At 44.7% G+C, this 24730-nt stretch overlaps 1 protein-coding gene across 1 annotated transcript in view; it reads right to left on the bottom strand.

The window, feature by feature from the left end:
- Positions 1-22699, bottom strand: part of LOC126249726 (uncharacterized) — a 77853-nt gene extending 55154 nt beyond the window's left edge. The window contains exon 1 of the mRNA XM_049951407.1: positions 22633-22699. The gene's annotated coding sequence lies outside the window, so the exon portion shown is untranslated. The remainder of the gene's footprint in view (positions 1-22632) is intronic.
- Positions 22700-24730: the final 2031 nt, after the last annotated feature.

Below are 24730 nucleotides of genomic sequence, written 5' to 3'. Positions count from 1 at the left end.
CTGTCCTGTTTTACCAGTCTACTCAGGCTACGACGTCCGACATCTGTGAGGAGAGGTGGCCGCCCAGCCCCAAGACGACGGGATGTGGTTTCACCTTGGTTTCGCCACTTGTCGAAGACACTCACCACAGCACTTCTTGAATACCCGATAAGTCGTGAAGTTTCCGAAATGCTCGTGCCGAAACTCCGCGCCATCACACTCTCCCTCGGTCAAACTCAGATAGATCACGGCCCTACCCCATTCTGCACACGGACAGCACGCTCACCGATACTACATGCACCGGGCGTGTGACTGACTAGCGGACATTCCACACCGGCCGGCCGGAGTGGCCGAGCGGTTCTAGGCAGAAGGATTGCACTTATGGCGTTGGCCCCGTCCTTGCATGACCTGTTTCCGGCCGCAGCGATGTCGGAGATCTGAAGTTCTACTGGATTCCTGACATTCACGGTACACGCCTGAAATGATCAGACGGGAAAATACCCACTTCATCGCTATCTCGGAGACGCTGTGCCCATCGCTCTTGCGCCGACTATATCACGAAACTCACTTAAATCTTGATAACCTGTCATTGTAGCAGTGGTAACCGATCCAACAACTACGGCAGACCCTTTTTGTGTTATATAGGCTTTGCCGACCGCAGCGCCGTATTCTGCATGTTTACATATTTCTGTATTTGAATACGCATGGCTATACCAGTTTCTTTGGCGCTTCAGTGTGTGAAACTTTATCGGAAAATTTCAAATTTGTTTTTTTCAGGAACCAACTTTCCATCGCCTGATGATATCACTAGTTGTTGACAGAAGAGGAGAGACAGAATCGCCGGTGGCTGTGGACGAGCGGTTCTAGGCGCTTCAGTCCAGAACCACGCTGCTGCTACGGACGCAGCTTCGAATCCTGCCTTGGGCATGAATGTGTGTGATGTCCCTAGGTTAGTTAGGTTCAAGTAGTTCTAGGGGACTGATGACCTCATATGTTAAGTCCCATAGTGCTTGGAGCCATATGAATTTAAAGAGACAGAATCAGTCGAGGTGTTCTCGTAGATCTAGGATAATGTCGGATAGTCTTAGGAAACATATATCTGTATGTGGAAGACGATTTTAAGATGTTGGCTCTTGATGTCGAGTCCTAAGCTCTTTGTCGCACTACCCTGCTCATGCCATTTTTTGGACGAGTAATTTTGAGTTTTATTGTACTTGTGAAGTGGGAATGACGAACTGTTCCCGCATTTAGTACGGATGCATTTCTCTCTCCTTTTCTGTTGTTACAACAACGGAGCTAGTGGCTAACCATCAGTCACTGCTACAATACGTTTCCTCAGAGTGTAGACAAGAGGTTTGTCACCCTTATCAGTCACGTACGAAGCCCTGCACCAGTAGAATGGCTGGAGAATATTTCTCGAATCTCGGCGATGTTTGGCCGAGTCCCTTAGGGCCGCGCCTCGCAGGGCAGCGTGCCAGTTGGCTACAGTCACAAAAATCAAACCTCATGCGATTCGTATCTCTCCTCTCTTTACGCTTGCTCACAATCTAGCAAATGAGATTTCAGTTTGAATTACAAACAACATCGGTTCAATTTAGTGCCAATTCGGCATTGTAATCCGAAAATATGGCTCAAAGCGATGTTACGATGGGCGTTCAGAAAGTAAGCTCCGATCGGTCGCGAAATGGAAACGACTATGAAAATCCGATAAAGCTTTGCACAGATGTGTTGGGTAGTGTCTCTAGTATAACCCCAGTTAGCATCACGTCGCTCTTCTCATTTCTGAGCTCGCAGTGAGTGCGTAAAGATGTCTAGAAAATAGTGCCTGCCGCCAAGTACGAGGGCCTGGTGAGAAATTTCGCCTGAAGCTATGCTGCTAACATTACATAACTGTCGTGCTGTTTCTTCTTCAAGACAATTCTCAGCCGCATTCTGCAGGGGCAATGAAGATGCTCCTGCATCGTTTTCAAATGGAAATGTGAGATTACCCACAATACAGTCCGCAATTGTCTCCCCCTGAGTTTCATCTCTGGTCACATGAACCGCTGTCTTTGAAGACAACATTTTGACACAGACAACGACGTGTAGGCCAGCGTGGAGAATTGGCGGAAAGCACTGGCGGCTGCCTTCTATGATGAGGCTATTGAAAAGTTGGTACAACGCTATGACAAAAGTCTAAGTCAGAACGGCGACTACGTAGAGAAGTAGCTGAAAGGTGTAGCTAATTGTTACAAGTAAAACATTTCTGATGTTCACTGTGGTTTCAATTTGGCAACCAATCGGAGCTTACTTTCTGAACAGGCCTCGTAGATCGTGTGATGTCATTGACGGAAGTGGTTTTGTGCGTAATACATGCCATGTTACTGAATTACCTCTTGCGGCGCCGGTAGGCAGAACACATACTCTTTTAACAAGACCGTATAATATACTGGTGCCGGCCGGAGTGGCCGAGGGGTTCTAGGCGCTACAGTCTGGAACCGCGCGACAGTTACGGTCGCAGGTTCGAATCCGGCCTCGGGCATGGATGTGTGTGGTGTCCTTAGGTTAGTTAGGTTTAACTAGTTCTAAGTTCTAGGGGACTGATGACCTCAGAAGTTAAGTCCCATAGTGCTCAGAGCCATTTGAACCATTTGAACAGATTCGTATTTGGGGAGATAGCGGTTCGAATCTCTACCAAGCCATTCACATTTTGGTTCCCAGTGATTTCGCCGGCCTGTGTGGCCGAGCGGTTCTAGGCGCTTCAGTCAGGAACCGTGAGACCGCTACGGTCGCAGGCTCGAATCCTGCCTAAGGCGTGGGTGTGTGTGATGTCCTTAGGTTAGTTAGGTTTAAGTAGTTCTAAATTCTAGGGGACTGATGACCTCAGATGTTAAGTTCCATAGTGCTTAGAGCCATTTTTCCCAGGGATTTCCTTAGATCAGGGGGCGTTCCATTGAAGAGAACGCATCCGACTTCCTTCCCTATTCTTTCCCAAGCCAAGAGTGTGCTCAGTCTCTCATGACCTCGTTGTCAACGGCACGTTAAACCCTAACCTTCTTCTTCTCTAATTACATGTCGTGAAAGACAGCCATACATGACACTAGATGAGTAGAACATGATGTACCGTCGCCATTAATGAATTTATATTAGAACTGAAAATACCTTCGAGATATGCAAATGGGATGTGTCCACTTGGTATAACACAAGTAAACTGATGCGGTAACATGAAGCGGAAAGAATGCGTGTATGATATTGTTATGAATGCTGTCTTTGAGACCCACATAACGAGAATTAAGTTCTTCTGGCAAACCCAGTCTCATTGGGAGAAGCGTCTGCGCAGCAAGACTTCGTATGGCCGAACACACACCGAGAGTTGCTCAAAGTTCTCTATGGGGGTTCAGGCCGATCTAAACTGGCCGCTTCGTATACAGAATAGTTCGCTGTTGCAGATACCCATGCACGTGACAATCCCAGTATGTTCAAATGTTGTCTCCTTTGTAATAGATCAATATCTAACACAGCTTATGTCAAGGAGTTCAGAGTCAGCGAATTAGTTTCGGAGTGTTTCATACAGATTTCCCTTTCTTTACATTTCAAGTCAATTATCAATATCATATTTATGTGTTGCCTGAGAGGGGGAACTAGCCTAAAATGACTTACCACTCCTGTTTGGATGTACTGTGAATGCATGCGATTTTCTTAGATATATTTTATTTATGCCATTGAATGCATAGAAGTAGAATACATGAGGACGCAACACAAAGGCAATTAATGGACAGAAATTCCTTCTGAAGCCAGTATCGCTAAATACTGTTTATTTCACGATGACTGAGTTCGACAGAAGCTTGCTGTCATCATTTGAGCTACAAAAGTAAGAAAGTACAAATAACATTTCATAATGCTCTAAAGAACAATTTTCCTAACGTTGGGTAATATGCAGCAAGTAAAATACATACCTTACTCGACATTTTAAAAATTGCTCTTCTACAGTGTTAAAAATTCTCCTTTTAAAGTTATTTATCATTTGTTACTATTGTAGATCAGATGATGACAACAAGCTTCTGTTGAAACCGGTAATCGTGAAACAAATAATATTTAGTGATCTTAGTTTCAGAAGAAATTTCTTTCTATTAATTACAAAAAAGGTTCAAAGGTTTAAATGGCTCTGAGCACTATGGGACTTAACATCTGAGGTCATCAGTCCCCTAGAACTTAGAACTACTTAAACCTGACTAACCTAAGGACATCACACACATCCATGCCCGCGGCAGGATTCGAACCTGCGACCGTAGCGGTCGCGCGGTTCCAGACTGAAGCGCCTAGAACCACTCGGCCCACCGGCCGGCCTCTATTAATCGTTCCCATCACATAATAATGTGTAACCTACACAAAAACAATCATTCAATGCCTCGCATAAGATATTATATGGTTTGAAAAACTCAGAAAATATGAAATATTGGGTTCATACGACAATAAGATGACAACTCGAGAATACAAACCATTACAATAAAGACAACTGCATCCTTTAGATCATGATACACACTGAAGAGTTCCTCCTAACATGCTCTTTCAGTGAGGACGTCAGTTCTTAGCAATGATGGTCTCAGTGATCTTACTTCTTCAAATTTCTGTTTCATGTCTTTTAATTTTGAGTCTTTCAGTTCGAGAGACCATTGTTTACAGTGACTTACTTCCTATTACTAATTTTAAACTTGTTAGAGTTACCGGCTGCTAGAGCGGGAGAATGATCTTTAAATGAAACTTGCTGTAGCTATTTGCTGAATTTATCAATAAACTATACGTCTAAGATCGCAAGTGTTCCGTATTTTTATTTCAGGGGTTTGGAAGGAAGAATAGAATTCAACATCCCATTTACCAAGCGGTCATTAGAGACCGAGCACAGACTGACACTGGGGAAGAATGGGAAAGGAAAATTGTCCGTGCTCTATCAAACCATCTGTCTCGACGTTCGTAAAAAGTGATTTAGGGAGAGCACGGTAAACCTAAATCTGAATTATCAGACGGGGATCTGACCACCGTCTTCCCAATTACGAGTCCAATATCTTAACTGCACCACCTCGCTCAATTATTTTTGTTTGCACTGTGTGATCAAACACATCTAAATTGATGAGTTAATGCTCAGTTCCATTAAACCAATGATGAGCACACTACTTTTAACAAATGTTGAAATCGAAAGAACGTCCAACTCATTTTCAACTTTTTTATCAATGATAATTGTAGTAATTTCAGTAGATGACGTAGGGTACCATTTTACCAAAGTTTATGATATGTCATTCTACCCAAGGATTCCTCGTTTATACACTAAATATGATCGTATTATTTCGAACACTTATAAAGCGAACATTACTGGAGCACTGACCAAATCAGTGTTTTCCATTGTACCGATATTTTAAAAATAATAATGTCGAGAAATTAAGAAGACAAAGAATAAATTTAAGCATTAACTACGCATTACTACAACAAGTTTTATTGCAGTATACTACGTGGTAACTACATCATCTGTATATATTCAATGATTGTAATTAATACTTTCCACACGGTCATTGGCATACACAACATGAAATGAAGCGACCTTTGTCCCCATACGATAGATGTTACGGTAGTGCCTGCGGCTTACTTCCCGTACATGATAATGTTATCCTTTCTCCATATCAAGAAGTCTCAAAAACAGTCGCAAACTTTGACAGAAGTGTAGTATACGTGTGTAATTTCTTTACCAGGTATGCTTCTAGACCGAAAACTTACACAAATCTAGAGACACCGAATCCACAAGGTAATGACTATGAACTGATATAAGGATATCGCGTTGTGGATGACACTAATGATGTATTCCAAACGAATCAAGTTCAAGTCTCCAAAGTCAGCTGGATTTGCGTAGGACTACATTAGTATCTGAGTAATGAATGCAAAAGAGAGTAACAAAGGTCTCGGCAAATACCACAACAGTAGTTCGAAAAGACCTAATTATCTCGTCTCATTACTTGGTCGCGTCTTGTGACTACTGCTCGTAGTATACGTCCGCTCCGAAGATTTGCGCGCGTGCTAGTGTTCATTGATGGGAAAGCCATTACCGAAGCGGGGTAAGCAAAGCTTTTGTGCCGCGTGTAGCTCATCTCGGCGCCAGACATCTCGTCTGTCGCCGAGCGCTAAAGCAGTCGCGGAGGGAGTGGATTTACGCCCTGCTGGGGCCGCGTCGCGCCACAGCCATTCCATGCGAATGTCTGCTGTTGCGCAGTTTTAAGAGCAGCATCAGATATTTTATACTCCTAGTTTTGTTCTCTGCCTGTAACAACTCGCAGTCGCTCGAAACAGCCTGCAAAATGTGCGTTCGACGTCCAAAATAATTTAGTCGAGCAAGAGCGGAACGGGTAGTCGGTGTCAGAGGTCGGAGGTGGATGAGGGAGGATCCTCTACCTTCCAAGTAGTGACCGAAAGGTGATCGCCAACACCATTCAGTGTTTACGGGGGTGACGTTTACTAGAGACGGAATAGGTTGATCACTTCACGAATCTCACATAATTAGTCACGATTCATATAAAGAAGCCGCCTCGAATACCACTTCACGTAATTAAAAAAAGAAAAAAAAACAGTGAGGACTGACGAACAAATTACCTAAGAGATATTACATGGTAATTTATTTTTACGTTGGCGGGAGAGACTTATGAAACAAAATTAAACGAAGCGACGTCTCCTGGGCATTGAAAACTTCGGATGAAATGAAAAGGAGATGGACAGGAAAGTATCCATCGTCAGAAACACTTCGTTATAGATTTACACCTTCAAAATAACAAAAAATAATCGAGATCTATAAACTATTAGCATGACAAATTGCCTATTGGTTTCTTTCTCGAGTTCTTCGGCCGATGTTTGACGACTTTTCTAACGTTCCGCCAGCACCAGTGGCAGGGATTGTCAAAGATGATAGCGACCAGCAGTGGAGGTGAAGCTTTGGCAATGCCAGCCACTCGTGATGGCGAAAAATCAGAAAAAGCGTCAAACGAACGTCGGCCGAAGAATGGTTCAAATGGCTCTGAACACTGTGGGACTTAACAGCTAAGGTCATCAGTCCCCTAGAACTTAGAACTACTTAAACCTAACTAACCAAAGGACATCACACACATCCATGCCCGAGGCAGGATTCGAACCTGCAGGATTCCGTCGGCCGAAGAACCCGAGACAGAAGCGGACAGGCAATATGTGAAAAAGTGACTACGAAAGCCATAACAATTTTTAACTATTAACATCTATGTGACTCGATAAAGTATATATACACTCCTGGAAATTGAAATAAGAACACCGTGAATTCATTGTCCCAGGAAGGGGAAACTTTATTGACACATTCCTGGGGTCAGATACATCACATGATCACCCTGACAGAACCACAGGCACATAGATACAGGCAACAGAGCATGCACAATGTCGGCACTAGTACAGTGTATATCCACCTTTCGCAGCAATGCAGGCTGCTATTCTCCCATGGAGACGATCGTAGAGATGCTGGATGTAGTCCTGTGGAACGGCTTGCCATGTCATTTCCACCTGGCGCCTCAGTTGGACCAGCGTTCGTGCTGGACGTGCAGACCGCGTGAGACGACGCTTCATCCAGTCCCAAACATGCTCAATGGGGGACAGATCCGGAGAGCTTGCTGGCCAGGGTAGTCGACTTACACCTTCTAGAGCACGTTGGGTGGCACGGGATACATGCGGACGTGCATTGTCCTGTTGGAACAGCAAGTTCCCTTGCCGGTCTAGGAATGGTAGAACGATGGGTTCGATGACGGTTTGGATGTACCGTGCACTATTCAGTGTCCCCTCGACGATCACCAGTGGTGTACGGCCAGTGTAGGAGATCGCTCCCCACACCATGATGCCGGGTGTTGGCCCTGTGTGCCTCGGTCGTATGCAGTCCTGATTGTGGCGCTCACCTGCACGGCGCCAAACACGCATACGACCATCATTGGCACCAAGGCAGAAGCGACTCTCATCGCTGAAGACGACACGTCTCCATTCGTCCCTCCATTCACGCCTGTCGCGACACCACTGGAGGCGGGCTGCACGATGTTGGGGCGTGAGCGGAAGACGGCCTAACGGTGTGCGGGACCGTAGCCCAGCTTCATGGAGACGGTTGCGAATGGTCCTCGCCGATACCCCAGGAGCAACAGTGTCCCTAGTTTGCTGGGAAGTGGCGGTGCGGTCCCCTACGGCACTGCGTAGGATCCTACGGTCTTGGCGTGCATCCGTGCGTCGCTGCGGTCCGGTCCCAGGTCGACGGGCACGTGCACCTTCCGCCGACCACTGGCGACAACATCGATGTACTGTGGAGACCTCACGCCCCACGTGTTGAGCAATTCGGCGGTACGTCCACCCGGCCTCCCGCATGCCCGCTATACGCCCTCGCTCAAAGTCCATCAACTGCACATACGGTTGACGTCCACGCTGTCGCGGCATGCTACCAGTGTTAAAGACTGCGATGGAGCTCCGTATGCCACGGCAAACTGGCTGACACTGACGGCGGCGGTGCACAAATGCTGCGCAGCTAGCGCCATTCGACGGCCAACACCGCGGTTCCTGGTGTGTCCGCTGTGCCGTGCGTGTGATCATTGCTTGTACAGCCCTCTCGCAGTGTCCGGAGCAAGTATGGTGGGTCTGACACACCGGTGTCAATGTGTTCTTTTTTCCATTTCCAGGAGTATATGTTTGTAGTGTGAAAATTTGAGTTTGGTGTAAATGATCTCTGTGATCTAATACCTGGCCACCAGTCTCAAGAGTACACGTCAAACCGAGCGAGGTGGCGCAGTGGTTAGACACTGGACTTGCATTCGGGAGGATGACGGTTCAATCCCGCGCCCGGCCATCCTGATTTAGGTTTTCCGTGATTTCCCTAAATCACTTCAGGCAAATGCCGGGATGGTCCCTCTGAAAGGGCAAGGCCGACTTCCTTCCCTATCCTTCCTTAATGCGATGAGACCGATGACCTGCTGTCTGGTCTCCTTCCCCAAACAACCCAACCCTCCAGTACACGCCAAAATGGATGTGCGACACTACTTCTTCATTAGTGAGCATGTTATTTACTTAATGTGCTATTTTCTATGACTCATCAACATGTAACCCTCTAAGTAACTGAATATTTTGTTGGGTACAATCGCGTTAGCAATAGCGCTGTGTTAAACTGTTCATCGATAGTTGTCTGGCGGCTGATTATTTTTTAGAAAAATCTGACTATTTCGGTAAAAAAAAGCATAATAATGCCAATATGTAAACAAAATTTCCAGAATTGCACAGTCTACAGGATAACACATCTCTCATTTATCTATTATTGTCTTAATGGGATTATTTCCAAACACGTTCTATCGTTAACAAGCCTGTTAATTGTGTGGGTGTCACACCAAAATGTTGGGAAGGGGATAATCAGTTGTTAGATATTGAGAAGCAAAGTGACGTTTTTCTTCTGAAAGAGTCATCCTGCGTGGGTAAAACACACCATGATCCAAAAAATTTCGGGAGTGCAGCAGACTTTTCTTCTTCTAATGTTGCCGCCGAATATCTTTCGGCCATCTTCAGAATGAACCGCCAGACTTAAGCTACATTAATCGTTCCGTCTTTTAAACCATACATCTCTTTGGTGGGTCGTTGATCGGAGGCAAAGAAGGAACGAATGATTAGGGTTTAACGTCCCGTCGACATCAAGATCATTAGAGACGTAGCAGAAGCTCGGATCGTTCCAGGGATGTGAAAGAAAATCGGCCGTGTCTTTTCAAAGGAAGCATGTCTGCGTGGACCGATTTAGAGAAATCACGGAAAACCTAAATCTGGATGGACGGACCCGGATTTGAACCATCGTTCTCCCGAATGCGAGTCCAATTTGCTAATGGTGGAAAATAGTATGCATAAATTGAATCTAAGACTACGTGGTCGGTTTATGTATCATCAATATATTAATATTACAGGATGACAGTTACTGAACTACACTCCTGGAAATGGAAAAAAGAACACATTGACACCGGTGTGTCAGACCCACCATACTTGCTCCGGACACTGCGAGAGGGCTGTACAAGCAATGATCACACGCACGGCACAGCGGACACACCAGGAACCGCGATGTTGGCCGTCGAATGGCGCTAGCTGCGCAGCATTTGTGCACCGCCGCCGTCAGTGTCAGCCAGTTTGCCGTGGCATACGGAGCTCCATCGCAGTCTTTAACACTGGTAGCATGCCGCGACAGCGTGGACGTGAACCGTATGTGCAGTTGACGGACTTTGAGCGAGGGCGTATAGTGGGCATGCGGGAGGCCGGGTGGACGTACCGCCGAATTGCTCAACACGTGGGGCGTGAGGTCTCCACAGTACATCGATGTTGTCGCCAGTGGTCGGCGGAAGGTGCACGTGCCCGTCGACCTGGGACCGGACCGCAGCGACGCACGGATGCACGCCAAGACCGTAGGATCCGACGCAGTGCCGTAGGGGACCGCACCGCCACTTCCCAGCAAATTAGCGACACTGTTGCTACTGGGGTATCGGCGAGGACCATTCGCAACCGTCTCCATGAAGCTGGGCTACGGTCCCGCACACCGTTAGGCCGTCTTCCGCTCACGCCCCAACATCGTGCAGCCCGCCTCCAGTGGTGTCGCGACAGGCGTGAATGGAGGGACGAATGGAGACGTGTCGTCTTCAGCGATGAGAGTCGCTTCTGCCTTGGTGCCAATGATGGTCGTATGCGTGTTTGGCGCCGTGCAGGTGAGCGCCACAATCAGGACTGCTTATGACCGAGGCACACAGGGCCAACACCCGGCATCATGGTGTGGGGAGCGATCTCCTACACTGGCCGTACACCACTGGTGATCGTCGAGGGGACACTGAATAGTGCACGGTACATCCAAACCGTCATCGAACCCATCGTTCTACCATTCCTAGACCGGCAAGGGAACTTGCTGTTCCAACAGGACAATGCACGTCCGCATGTATCCCTTGCCACCCAACGTGCTCTAGAAGGTGTAAGTCGACTACCCTGGCCAGCAAGATCTCCGGATCTGTCCCCCATTGAGCATGTTTGGGACTGGATGAAGCGTCGTCTCACGCGGTCTGCACGTCCAGCACGAACGCTGGTCCATCTGAGGCGCCAGGTGGAAATGGCATGGCAAGCCGTTCCACAGGACTACATCCAGCATCTCTACGATCGTCTCCATGGGAGAATAGCAGCCTGCATTGCTGCGAAAGGTGGATATACACTGTACTAGTGCCGACATTGTGCATGCTCTGTTGCCTGTGTCTATGTGCCTGTGGTTCTGTCAGTGTGATCATGTGATGTATCTGACCCCAGGAATGTGTCAATAAAGTTTCCCCTTCCTGGGACAATGAATTCACGGTGTTCTTATTTCAATTTCCAGGAGTGTATGTGGTTCAAATGGCTCTGAGCACTATGGGACTTAACATCTGAGGTCATCAGTCCCCCAGAACTTGGAACTACTTAAGCCTAACTAACCTAAGGACATCACACACATTCATGCCCGAGGCAAGATTCGAACCTGCGACCGTAGCGGTCGCGCGGTTCCAGACTGAAGCGTCCAGAACCGCTCGGCCACACCGGCCGGCACTGAACTATATGAGAAAAAGTAAATTAGTTACAAACTAAAGCGTACATACACTTTATTTAGCACGTAAACGCCACTATAGACAATCGGATTTAGGTTATGACATGTTCAATATGGTTGCCGCCATTGGCGATGATGTGGCGCAGGCGAATTGAGAAATCTGTAGTGTCGGAACATCGATGCTGTGATGACATCCTGAATAGCTGTTTTCAGCTCAGAAATGGTTTTGAGGTTATTGCTGTACACCTTGTCTTTAACAAAGCTCCACAAGAAGGAGTCTCGTGTGTTCAGATCCAGAGAATATGCCGACCAATCGGGCCCCATGTCACTGGCCTCTGGGTACCCCAGAGTCAGAATGCGGTCCCGAAAGTGCTCCTGCAGGACATCAAACACTCTCTGTCATCTCTCTTGGACGCCTATGTGCTACTTACGACAATTCTGTAAGGCCTGTGTGTTATAGGCAACTGTTAATATTACCATTGTTTGCCTTGATGTTGTGTCCTAAGATCCGATGATGGCGGCTTTAGTTTCACCGAAACCGGTAATCATGGAATACTAAGAATTCCTGCGATCTTTGCTACCAGTTTATTGTTTTACAAGCATCTAGATCGCTCCCACATGAGCATAATGTGATCCCTACAAAAAAGTATCAGACTTTTGTTCAGAGTGTACAGCGAAGGAGTCTCTCGTTTGAAAATTAAATATATCGAAAATGAAGATTGATAGACGAGTGCAACAAGGGCTATGTTTATCGTGAAAACTGTAAGAATTTTATACAGAACTTTCGAAATAGCCGGAAAAGTAGCTTACAGATGCCGATGTAATCTCTATTTGTAGTGCTTATAAATAGTGCACTGCAGACCAGAGCGATCATTTCCATTGTTGAAACGTGAGAGGAAGTTGGGACACCGAAAAAAGAGGTTGAAATCATGTACTGAACAACGCGAAGGATTTGATGTTGGCTGCATTTGGTTCACATATGAAGCACACTTCCACCATGCAGGTGGAGTCGTGAATAACCAGAACTGGTGAATATGGGGTTCTAAATATCCCTATTTGTGTGAAGCGAAATCACAGTATTCTCCCAAAGTTATTATCTGGTCATCAGTGTGCAGCAGAGGTATGATTGGCCCTTTTTTCATACGAGAAACGATCGTTGGAGGATCGACCTGTCACAGAGTGGTTCACGCAATATGGAGCCAGATTACATCTCACCGAACAGGTGTTTCGCTTTCTTGCGGAATACTTCAGCAGTAGTGTCATTGCGTTGGATTATTTCAGATTTAATGGCACCATGATGGACTGGCCTCCATATTCACCCAATGTGACTCCTTGTGACTACTTATTATGGGGCGCATTAAAAAATACTGTCTAGCGATACTGTCTAGCAGAACCATCCCACCATGTTGAACGAGCTTGAATGGCGATGTGTGTGGCATCTGCATTCGTTTCCGTTGAGACACTACAGGATGTGACTGCAAATTTCGTCCTTAGTTTGCGCCTTCACTGTACTGCGAGTGGTGGACATTTCGAAAAGATTGTGATGTGACTTCAAAGGCTGCTTGCACAGGACGAGATTAATTATGCACGTGATACTGAAGCAGCTTCATAGCGTACAGGGCCATATGTTTGCAGCTTTTGGTACTATTTCGAAACTACTGTATAAAATTCTTACAACTTTCGCAATAAACATACTTTTTGTTGCACTCGTGTGTCGATTTTAGCTTTTGAGATATTTAATTTTGAAATCAGGGTCTCCTTTGCTGGACACACTGTATAATCTTCTCTAGCTATACGCATTCTCCAGTCGTACGTACGGACGATCATAAAAATGTCGGGTATTGCGTAGGGACATAGCGATCCAGCTGATGTTGCAGTTGCTCTGGGGTTTCTGCTGTAACAGATGCCGCTGTATCATGACCCACACATGTTTAATGTGGAACAACTTCATTGTTAGGGAAATTGACGAATATCTTGGTTTGTGCACTGGGCAATGCCAGAAATACGCGCATGTCAATTTTTCTTCTTGAAAGAAGACGTTTCCCTGATGATCGATAACGGCTACAGAATTAGCGGTGTGATGTTGCGGCTATATCTTGCCTTTGGTACAGATTGGTCTTAACATGTTGTACTGTATGTTTCGATGAGAACCCACATTGCAGAACAAATTATTCTTGTTAGTTTATTTTGTTGAGTATAAATAAAACTCCTAATCGAGGTACACTGCAGAGTAATGAAAATAATGCATCAGACTTTCAAAATTGGAACCTGTCATATAAATACGAGTTGTATCATTTGTTGGAATGTAACGAAGGTATAATACAATTGGTTAAATTGATGATAAAGCCCTTACTTTATTTATTCACCATACTTTGAACAAAAGAAATGACATCTTATTATCACAAATCAAGATTTCAGCATACCACTTACCCTGAATATTAGTTATGTGTGACTTTTGGACAAATGGAGTCTTGGTAAGCAGAATTTCAATTGGTCTCCTTGATCACCTCATAACCAGGTGGCAACTGGTGGATTGAGTGTCGCACGGTGTGTAGCTTAACAGGCTACGTTGGATGGTGTTAGTATCTGCGTCAGATGCGGTGACACGCTTGGTAACTGCATACAGACCAGTCTGGATCAGAAATTTGTATGCAGTAACTCCCACTGACAGTAACTTTTTATATTCACAGTCAAAGCCTTCGCCGACCTCCAGCACAATTCTTCCATCATATTTGTCGAACCAGACTCTTTCCCTGCAGAAATAGAAGCTGACACATGTCATGTTAGGAACATAAGAGAAGTCTCCCACAGCGAGAGAACAAGCAAAATTCTTCCTTTCTTTTTTAACATGGCTTTTAGCAAAATATCACCCTTGACATCTTCTTGCTTTTGATTGGCTAGGTAGTGTTTTGAGCTCTGCCATTCGTGTTCGTCGATATCAGCATTCATAACTCTTGCGTAATGTACTCATTTCTCACGATACTTGCCAAAAAAATCAGCCTCTAAAATCAGTTTAGAGCAACGCTTACGTTCGTTGATATCTCTGCCTAGCATCTTTTCTTAGTGTGAACATTCGATCACCTGCTGTCTACCAACAAAATGGCCAATCCAAGCCTTATATACGCTGTAGCTTTCAACCGCTAATGACGCTTATTGCCTAGTATAAAGTCTTTTTCTGGTCATGACGCTTATCGCCTGGTATATAGGTTTTTTCCTATCCTTGAGCACCTCTACCAGTGCAGATATACCACAACGTTCTCCATATGTCATATACTCAACCGTGGCTCTTCTTCTGATGTGGTCATCCAGACGTGAATCTGTAAACTATTGGCGTCTGGAACCGTGACGACAGCCATATGCACATACCTTAGGCCACAGGGAAATACTGAGCTGCAGTTCACATTTCATGTCATAAATCGTAAGAAATGCGCTTGTCAACAGTGACCAGGCATTGTATAATGCTTAATAAACCAGAAAGATAGTTGAAACAACAGGCCACTATTTCAGAAGGTCAAATAAAGCCGTTTTGGGTTCATCATTTTCTTGTTCAGAACATGGTTCAGTCGTTGTCCACGGTATAGCACTTCAAAATTAAGGCTTTTTCTATACTCCGCCTGATCCCTTACATAAATATGGTGTTTCTAAAGAAGGGTATGTTGAGGTATTAATTTTTCCATTATTCACTAGTGTGTACACATAATTCCGGACCGAGCGAGGTGGTGCAGTGGTTAGCACACCGGACTCGCATTCTGGAGGACGACGATTCAAACCCGTGTCCGGCCATCCTGATTTATGTTTTCCGTGATTTCCCTTAATCGCTTCAGGCAAATGCTGGGACGGTTCCTTTGAAAGGGCACGGCCGACTTCCTTCCCCATCCATACCTAATCCGATGGGGCCGAAGACCTCGCTGTTTGGTCCCCTCCCCCAAAATCAACCAGTCAACCAACTATAATTCTGATAATCAGGGCTTCAGATCATTGGGATCTTTTAACTACGAGCTAAGACCCATTTTCTCACTCGCTCTAGAATTTTCGCTGAAGTTAATAATGAATGATCTTCCTCATGAGATCTCTTTGCTGAGTATATTTTTTGAAGTAGCTAATTGTATACTGTCTCAGACATTGGAAACAGTATATTCTATCGAGATTATAGAGGATTTGATAAATGCTGTATTATCACTTCTACGGTCGCAGGTTCGAATCCTGCCTCGGGAATGGATGTGTGTGCTGTCCTTAGGTTAGTTAGGTTTAAGTAGTTCTAAGTTCTAGGGGACTTATGACCACAGATGTTGAGTCCCATAGTGCTCAGAGCCATTTGAACCATTTTTTTGTATTATCACTTCGTAGCTCTTATATACTATCTTCAGCCAGACACTATACAGAGTGTATCACGGCCGACTTCCTTCCCCATTCATCCCTAATCCGATGGGACCGAAGACCTCGCTGTTTGGTCCCCTCCTTGGTTGGAGGAATTGGCGAATCGCTCAACATTTGAACATTGGTGTTGCCACCATTCGACGATGATGGTAGGGATGGGTGTAACACGGCCGAACACAGCGTCAAGAAGGATGTAGTAGACCTAGAGACACGAGAGAACGTCGGAAGCGAGCATTCGTCAGAAAGGCACTCAGAGCCCCGCGTTCATCATTATTATCGGTTCGACGTGTAACTGGAGTTTCGTTGACCACAAGAACCGTTAATAGGTGGCTCACAGAAAGGGGTCTCAGCTCACAGCCGCGATTGCGCCAACAGCCATCTCTGTACACCAATATGTCCGTCTGCATTGTGTTCGGGCACATTCGGCCTTGAATCTCAGTCACTGGCGAAGAATTGTCTTCAGTGATGAGTTCCGCTTCTAACTGAGCACCGATGATCAGCAAAGACGTGTCTGGAGACGCCATGGACTGTGGGTACCAAATAACCAGGAGTAATGTTCTGGGAAGCCATTTCACGGCAGGATCCCTTTGGTTGTCATCCGCGGCACTTTTGCAGAACAGCGGTACATCGACGATACTCTACGCCATGTTTTCTGGCTCTTCACGACAAGCCATCCTGGGCTTACGTTTCAGCAAGATAATGTCCTTCCGCACAAGGCGAAAATTTCTGCTTCGTGCTTGCCAAGCCTTTCCTCCGGCAGCAAAGTCACCGAACCTCTCCCCAATTGAGAACGTTTGGAGCATTATGGAAGGGCTGTCCAACCAGCTCGGGATTTCGACGATCTCAGGCGCCGGTTGAATTTGACACTATATCCATCAGGAGAACACCCAACAACACTGTCAATGAATGCCAAGCCGAATAACTACCAAAGGTAGACCAACTTGCTCGGTTACTGATGCTCATATCTTGAATAAATCATCCAGTTTTTTGAAATTGTAATCGTTTGTCTGTACATGTACATCATATCCATCGATTTCCGTCCCATTCGGATACTCCTTCGTGGTGCGTCGTGTTGTTTTTTGGAATGTATTTCATAGTTAGTACAAAGGCATTTGGAATGTAAACTTTTCGATAAGTCCACATCTATTTGGACTCAAATTTCACCCATGGCACTCTCTAGGACAATATTTCATACTGAAGTGTGTGGCGGTTCGTAACCATGTTTTCGCAATTATTTCGCAATCGGCTCGTTTGCGGACCCATGTGTATTGTAACATGTTTTATCTCACTATTTTACACTTCCTTTTTATTGTTGATTATGATATACCCTGCACAATGTTGACAATGAAGATAGCTGTCAGAGTAGCTGAGTACTTACCTGTTTCATTTAGGTCGTCTGTGTCAAAATAACTTAAAGTGAATGCCAGGAGGTTTCCTTTGGAAATACCATATCGATTCCCCTCCCCATTTCTCCATAGCCTGAGCTTTTGCTCAGTTTATAAATGACGTCCACTAAGGACGAGGTAATATGGCAGCCTGCGTTGTTGGTCGACATAATAGATTAGCACCATATGAAATAGCTTGGAAGAAATTGTATACAATTTGTGATTTGGACTATTGCATATTTAGGGCAACATAAGCAGCAACCGTTGCAGCAGAAAGTTTTTGGAACTAGAAGTATTGTCCTTTCTGCTGCTTTTCTACTGTCATATTCCAACAGAACAATGCCTGGTCACATATGTCGAAGAATGTGGATCCTTATTCCAAGATCGATGACTATTACCGCTTCCATAGCCTTTACATCAGCCGGACATGTTGCTCATCGAATATGCCGTTTTCGCTGACAAAATCTATTTGATAGAATCGAAAAACATCTCGGAACCCTTTTCTTTGCAGCTCGGCCTCCCGAGGTCAGTGTCGAACTCTGTGCACCGACTCGAAAATTAAATTGGTATATTACAACAAGGCTACATTCTAAAACGCATTTTGACCTGCTGTGTTCACCTATTCATTATCATAGGCCGGCACTGTGACGCGCCAAAATTCTCTTCATTCACGCCTGCTGGCTTGTATTGTTTCCCAATACGCTTCAAGCCACGGCCGCATGGTGAAGCTCAGGAACGCCATTGTTTAACTCGGTTTCCATTCCCATCAGTTCCATTTCTCTTCACGAGAAGTGATTTGATAGCGGATAGCGTGTTTCCGATGAGGTATGGCTCATGACTAATGTGTCAAGGCTCCAAGCGAAGTTATTTACGCATCGGAACATCGGTTATCATACAGTTTATGACGTCCTTACAGACATAAATAACCGTGTGCTACTTCGTCTGCACTCCCAACACATGTGGCATAAAATCCAACATGAAACGCCCCTACAAAAAACTCCTGAAGAGACTTTTAAATGTTGATCCTAGATGGAACTTAAATATTTTCGTCTGTCCACTTTAGACAAAAGGTGTCCCCTTTACTACAACTGTCCTGCAGATAATCTACTGATACTGTATGCCATGCCCCACAGTACCCTGCAGCGAGATATATTTATGAGATTGTCAAATTGTGTGTTCGAATATCCTCTGATACCTTATATTTGTATTACGCAAACGTAAGGGACCATTTCATAGTTTATTGATAATCAATAAAAATACGTTGCAGGTGTGTCATATAATGTGACCTATTTGACTGCAACACAGAATATTTTCCTCTAATGGAAAAAAATTCGTAAGGGTATAATGCACAATTTTACCATGTTGATAACATATAGTTATTCGAACTGGATCGGATTCATGTGATATTTTAATTCGAAAAATATTATTACTATGAAACAGCGCTATGGAAATAGCAGGGAACAGTTCCCGCATCGCCGGCCGGGGTGGCCGAGTGGTTCTAGGCGCTACAGTCCAAACCACGCGACCGCTACGGTCGCAGGTTCGAATCCTGCCTCGGGCATGGATGTGTGTGATTTCCTTAGGTTAGTTAGGTTTAAGTAGTTCTAAGTTCTAGGGGACTGATGACTTCAGACGTTGAGTCCCATAGTGCTCAGAGCCATTTGAACCAGTTCCCGCATCATAAATAAATAGTCTTCCCGTAATCGTGGAAGTGAGTAGCTTCACCCACATCATAGCTATTAGCAGAATGGCTTCTAGGTGTCTCTCAGATGTTGCATATCTGGTGCCGGAAGTGTGCCTCTGTGATTTATGACAAAACTGTCGTTGCATTTACTGTAGGAACAAATTGTGAAGGGTCGTTATTGAGGAGTATGCTTAATGTTGTGTAGTGTAGACATACGTAAGGGCACCAACAAACTTTTGATTGTGAAACTAAAAGAATGCATTTCTTTTTAAAAAAAGCAATCTAATAGTAAACTAATTCCGAATCTACAATCATGTCCGAACGCTGTGCTTTCAGCTATATGCGAGTAGACTACCATCATCATAAGTTCCCATAACGCTTCTAATTGTCCGGCTTTTGTACAGGTGCCTATAACGACTGCGTATGCCATTTGGAGAAAAGTTATTTGCCTACCTGGAATACGTCTAGAATGTGAAGAGGAAAATTTTCACTTAACATTCCAGTAATATTACCACTTTTGCCACTTGCCAAAGTAAACTGTGTCGTACGTAGTATTTCATTCGTGCTTGTACTGTACATGATTTGAGCTATAGCTGCGAATTCCCCGAACAGTTTCCATTCTGTGAAGTGTTACGTAGTTCGCCTGGGCGGTGTACACCTACGCACACTAAGTGGGGCAGTTGTTCTTCACTGTTATCTAATAGACTAAAGAGAAGTAAACAGTGTGAGCAGTGCAGCATTTTGCTAGGGGGACACAGCTTGGTAAGCAGCTTAAGTCGCCTTAAAAATATTGAAAATTCGACAGTGTTGTGGCCTTTCCCATGGGAAATCGGAATACTACTGTAGAGTATGCTAGACAATGAAACGTGCATGTATGGTTATAAGACCAGCGTTTCGCATGGCCTCTCTGGTAAGGTAACACTAGGCATTGCCTAGACGAAGATTAACCCTGGATTACTAAACTATCGTCATAATTTACGATTGCAGTTGGTACCAATGCGCGGTTCCCGCCAGTTTGGTACTGTCAGTATAGTGTGTAAAACAGGAAAATTTGTACTTATTTTGCATGTGACATGCCATTGGAGACCTTATAATTGTAATTATCTAGTGCACATACTATAAACTAAGTCGTACTGTAAATAAAATTTGAAGTAGTAAAATTTACTATGGTTTAGTAACAATGTAACATTTCCCCCTTTAGTGCCCTATAGCTAAAATTCATACCCATATCCACTGTTGCATCATAACCTATGACCTTTATGTTCCGGCCGACAGACCTTAGGGAGCATTTACTCAATTAATTCCGTCAGCCTTCTTGCTCCTTGTAAACCGGGGATAGTCGTCCAGGTCCCATCTCCTATGATTCGCGTAATCCCTTTAGAAGATATTTCTTGTATGATTTTCTAATTTGCAGGCTTTAAAACTATAAGTTACTCTAATGTGATTACAGGTAACCAACAAAATTACATTTTCTGTGAAACAAACTAGAAGAGTTATACCGGCTGACCAAAATCATGTATGTTAAAAAGTACGATGCGAAATCTCAGCTTAAGATTAAAGAGTACTCAGTCAGTGAAATCGAATATATTTCATCCCTTCCAGTTTATTGAACTAACATTATTTCTAAATTTAAAGCCATGACTTCAGTTTGAGAGCAAAAGCTAAGCACATCCACCTTCTTGCCACTGGAGAAGGAACCATGTAAGTATTGGCTGTAGCGAGGTAAAGAGATAATCAAAACAGCAGCTATGCTACCGGAACCACAAAATTTGCAATGCATTGTGCAAAAAATTAAATCTAACAAGGCCGGTTCATAGGGCTACAAACACCGCAATGTACCCAGTTTAAGAAACTCAAAATAATCAGCAGTATAAGGTGAAGCTTATTTTTCTAAAATATAAAACAAAGCACCATGAGTGAAGTATCGTGATTGTTATTTCAATGATAGCAGTTTGTTTTTTGTTTTACAAAAGTAATACAGTCTCAGAAGCAACACTGACAGCAATGGATAATTTTCTTTTTTAAAGAAAGAAATTTATTTTGCATCATAGTGTAAGTTCTTATACTAGTTTCGTGCAGAGTGCGGCTTCTGTAATTTACAGTTAAGTTCTTAAAGCAATTAAATATGCAAGCATTGGCTTCTGACGTGAATTTACTACTTAGTCTCTCTTTACGTCTCGATATGCAAGTCATTCCAGATCTCGAGTCTCAGCTGCTTCATTTCATAGTTTTTCTTGGAGATTTTGTAAACAGTACAATAGAGAGAAGCCACCCCTCAGCAAGCGAAGATGATGCGAGCGTACCCCAACTGCACTGGATGGCTGTAATATTGCATCTACGTTCCTCCCCTTGCATTAAATCCCTCTGATGTTGAGATCTGTTTTTAATACGACTATGGAAGCCAGTCAGCTTGTTATTTGTAGACACTCAAAGCAAAAATCCTGTGCTGTAAAAGCCCAGTTTTCAGGTATCCACAGCGAACATTAGCAGAAGAAACATCGTCGCAAGCTAGGAGCTGCTACCAGATTCTCCTGTAATGGACAGGGTGCGCGATTTGGTTTGAATACACCTGTCGCAGGTCGATATCAGGCATGTGATGTATGAGTAGAGTGCTAGGAAACCTTAGAAACGCCAAATAGATAAAGAGCATTTCCGTGAACTTTAGATCTAACTGTCTGATATCAAATGGTGCCGCGATCTTTCTTGTTTAGTAAAGTAATTGATATTGACGATTCCGCAAATTATGAGACCAAAATGAGTAAAAGTTGGCCACCGAAATGGCAAGGTGCAGAAATAGTGTTGCATGTGACCCAGCGCTTTCGGATTGCGTGGTCCATAGTCTCTGAAAGGTCTCTACCGGAATTAATTTATCAGTGAAGTTTAGTACGGATATTGCTCTTTTATATTACAGGAACAATAAACATGATCGCGCTGTACTGATTCTGTATCTTTATTTGTATAGTTTGGTGCTCCCTAGGTGACAGACATATTTTTAAAAAAGGAAAAAACGAAACGACAATCCTTCCGCACCATACAGAAACAAGTAAAATTTCAGTATCTGCTTTGGGAGAGACAAAACATATAATGTATACTGATTAGTAGCAATCAATTTCAAAACCATATGACGTAAGTTTCCAAATTATTTCGCTCTTCTCCGTGAAAGTAATATGGGTTACTGTCATACAGTAACATAGTAACTCGTTTCTAAATCCAAGCCTATCATTGACCGATACAACGAATCAACTGGAACGGCTTTAGTGTACAGTGATATTTTGTAATTTTGAAAATAACCACTCGTTAGGAACGTCGTGTACCGCAATGAAGACACGCCTATCGAAACGGGAAAAGTGAAATATTCCGAGCTAGCTATTAGTCAACCGTGTCATTATTAGTTAACAATTAGTAGTCTTACGAAGACGCGAAACTGTCTTACAGAAATATAGGATTACTGGCTTTCCTTTGCCCTACGTGTCTGTCTTTCACGAAAGCGACGAGTGCAAAAGGCACGAACCTGTGATATTTTGTAACTATTAGCTCGGTGAGTGCTGCCTCTAATGAAGGCTGGTGAAGCGACTACAGGCAGCAGCGTTGGCAAGTAAGCGCGCGGTTCCCGGACCTACCTCTGCTCGGTGTGGTCGGCGGACTGGGCTGCGATGGGCGGCGCGCTGGGGACGCCGGGTTATATAGGCAGCGCGTGGGCGATGCGCCGCCCCCGGGCCGCGCAGGCGCCGCCGCCGCCTCCGCCTCTGGCTGTGGCTCCACCGCCGGCGCCGGCGCCGCCCCCGACGCCGCCGCCGCCGCCGCTCGCCTCGCCTGGCCAGCAGTCACCTCTTCCTGGCCGCGACCGCAGTGCGGCGCCAGCCGGCGCAAAAAACAAAACCCCCGGCACAGGCGTCAACTGTTGCTGCGCTACAAGCTCTGCCGACTTAGCCCGCATCGCACTTCGGCTCAATCGTCCTCATTAACATTCCTCGTCCGTGCCTCGGCAATAATCGCGACACCAGACGCGTAAATAAAATACACACTTTTAATGAATGCGCATAATATCTCGTCACTAAATTAATCCCTTTTCATGGAACAGCATTTGGATATTGTAGTTACTTCCCGGAAGCCCAAAGAGGTTCTTATCTTTAAATTTTATGCTGCGCGCTCGTCGCACTGTACATTCCATTTCATCCCTCAAAGCACTTACCGTGTACTTATTAAATAAGCTGCGTTCGTACATAATGAATACGAATCTTGATGCGTAATTAAATAATCGCGAAAATATACGTACATTTCGGAGAGACGTGCTACGCCACTAGAGTTTAAAATTGCAGCACCATAAAGGAGGCGTGCAGCAAACATCAAACTGGCACGAAGAGTACTAGATTTCTGGATGTGTAAATGATAAGCACTTTTTGAATAAATGCACGATGTGGTTACGTAATCTACATTCGGTATATAAGGAAAGATTATGCAGCAGTTGACGCATGGTGCAGGGAATGGCAATTGAATCTCAATGTAGACAAGTGTAATGTGCTGCGAATACATAGAAAGAAAGATCCTTTATCATTTAGCTACAATATAGCAGGTCAGCAACTGGAAGCAGTTAATTCCATAAATTATCTCGGAGTAGGCATTAAGAGTGATTTAAAATGGAATGATCATGTAAAGTTGATCGTCAGTAAAGCAGATGCTAGACTGAGATTCATTGGAAGAATCCTAAGGAAATGCAATCCGAAAACAAAGGAAGTAGGTTACAGTACACTTGTTTGCCCAATACTTGAATATCGCTCACCAGTGTGGGATCCGTACCAGATAGGGTTGATGGAAGAGATAGAGAAGATCCAACGGAGAGCAGCGCGCTTTGTTACAGGATCATTTAGCAATCGCGAAAGCGTTATGGAGATGATAGATAAACTCCAGTGGAAGACTCTGCAGGAGAGACGCTCAGTAGCTCGGTACGGGCTTTTGTTGAAGTTTCGAGAACATACCTTCACCGAGTAGTCAAGCAGTATATTGCTCCCTCCTACGTATATCTCACGAAGAGACCATGAGGATAAAATCAGAGAGATTAGAGCCCACACAGAGGCATACCGACAATCTTTCTTTACGCTTACAATACGAGACTGGAATAGAAGGGAGAACCGATAGAGGTACTCAAAGTACCCTCCGCCACACACCGTCAGGTGGCTTGCGGAGTATGGATGTAGATGTAGATGTAGATCAGCAGTCTTTTCGCCATTAAATTCCAATCTATTCGCAGTGTCACATGAAGTGGGGGAATGTGAACTATTGATGGTGGTATGTCCATATGATAGGGATGTTAAGCTCGGCGGCAACGCTTGGTGTTATTCGAGAAGAGTAGGCTACGAGTCAGCAACATGTTTCACCCTCTCCGTTCTCTTATCATCCAACCCAAACAAACATGACACCAAACCACGTATGAGGGACAGCCAAATGAAAACCGAACTCCCGCCATAACGAAACCATGGAATGGTTCCAATATTAGATACGAGCTCCCAGGTGGATGCCATTTTCCTTGACTTACGGAAGGCGTTCGATACAGTTCCGCACTGTCCGCAGCTCGTGGTCGTGCGGTAGCGTTCTCGCTTCCCACGCCTGGGTTCCCGGGTTCGATTCCCGGCGGGGTCAGGGATTTTCTCTGCCTCGTGATGACTGGGTCCTGTGTGATGTCCTTAGGTTAGTTAGGTTTAAGTAGTTCTAAGTTCTAGG

Source organism: Schistocerca nitens, chromosome 3 (genome assembly GCF_023898315.1).
Source record: "Schistocerca nitens isolate TAMUIC-IGC-003100 chromosome 3, iqSchNite1.1, whole genome shotgun sequence".
Taxonomy (NCBI): domain Eukaryota; kingdom Metazoa; phylum Arthropoda; class Insecta; order Orthoptera; family Acrididae; genus Schistocerca; species Schistocerca nitens.
The sequence above is the reverse complement of the archived record's forward strand: the minus strand, read 5'-3'. Positions and strand labels throughout refer to the sequence as shown.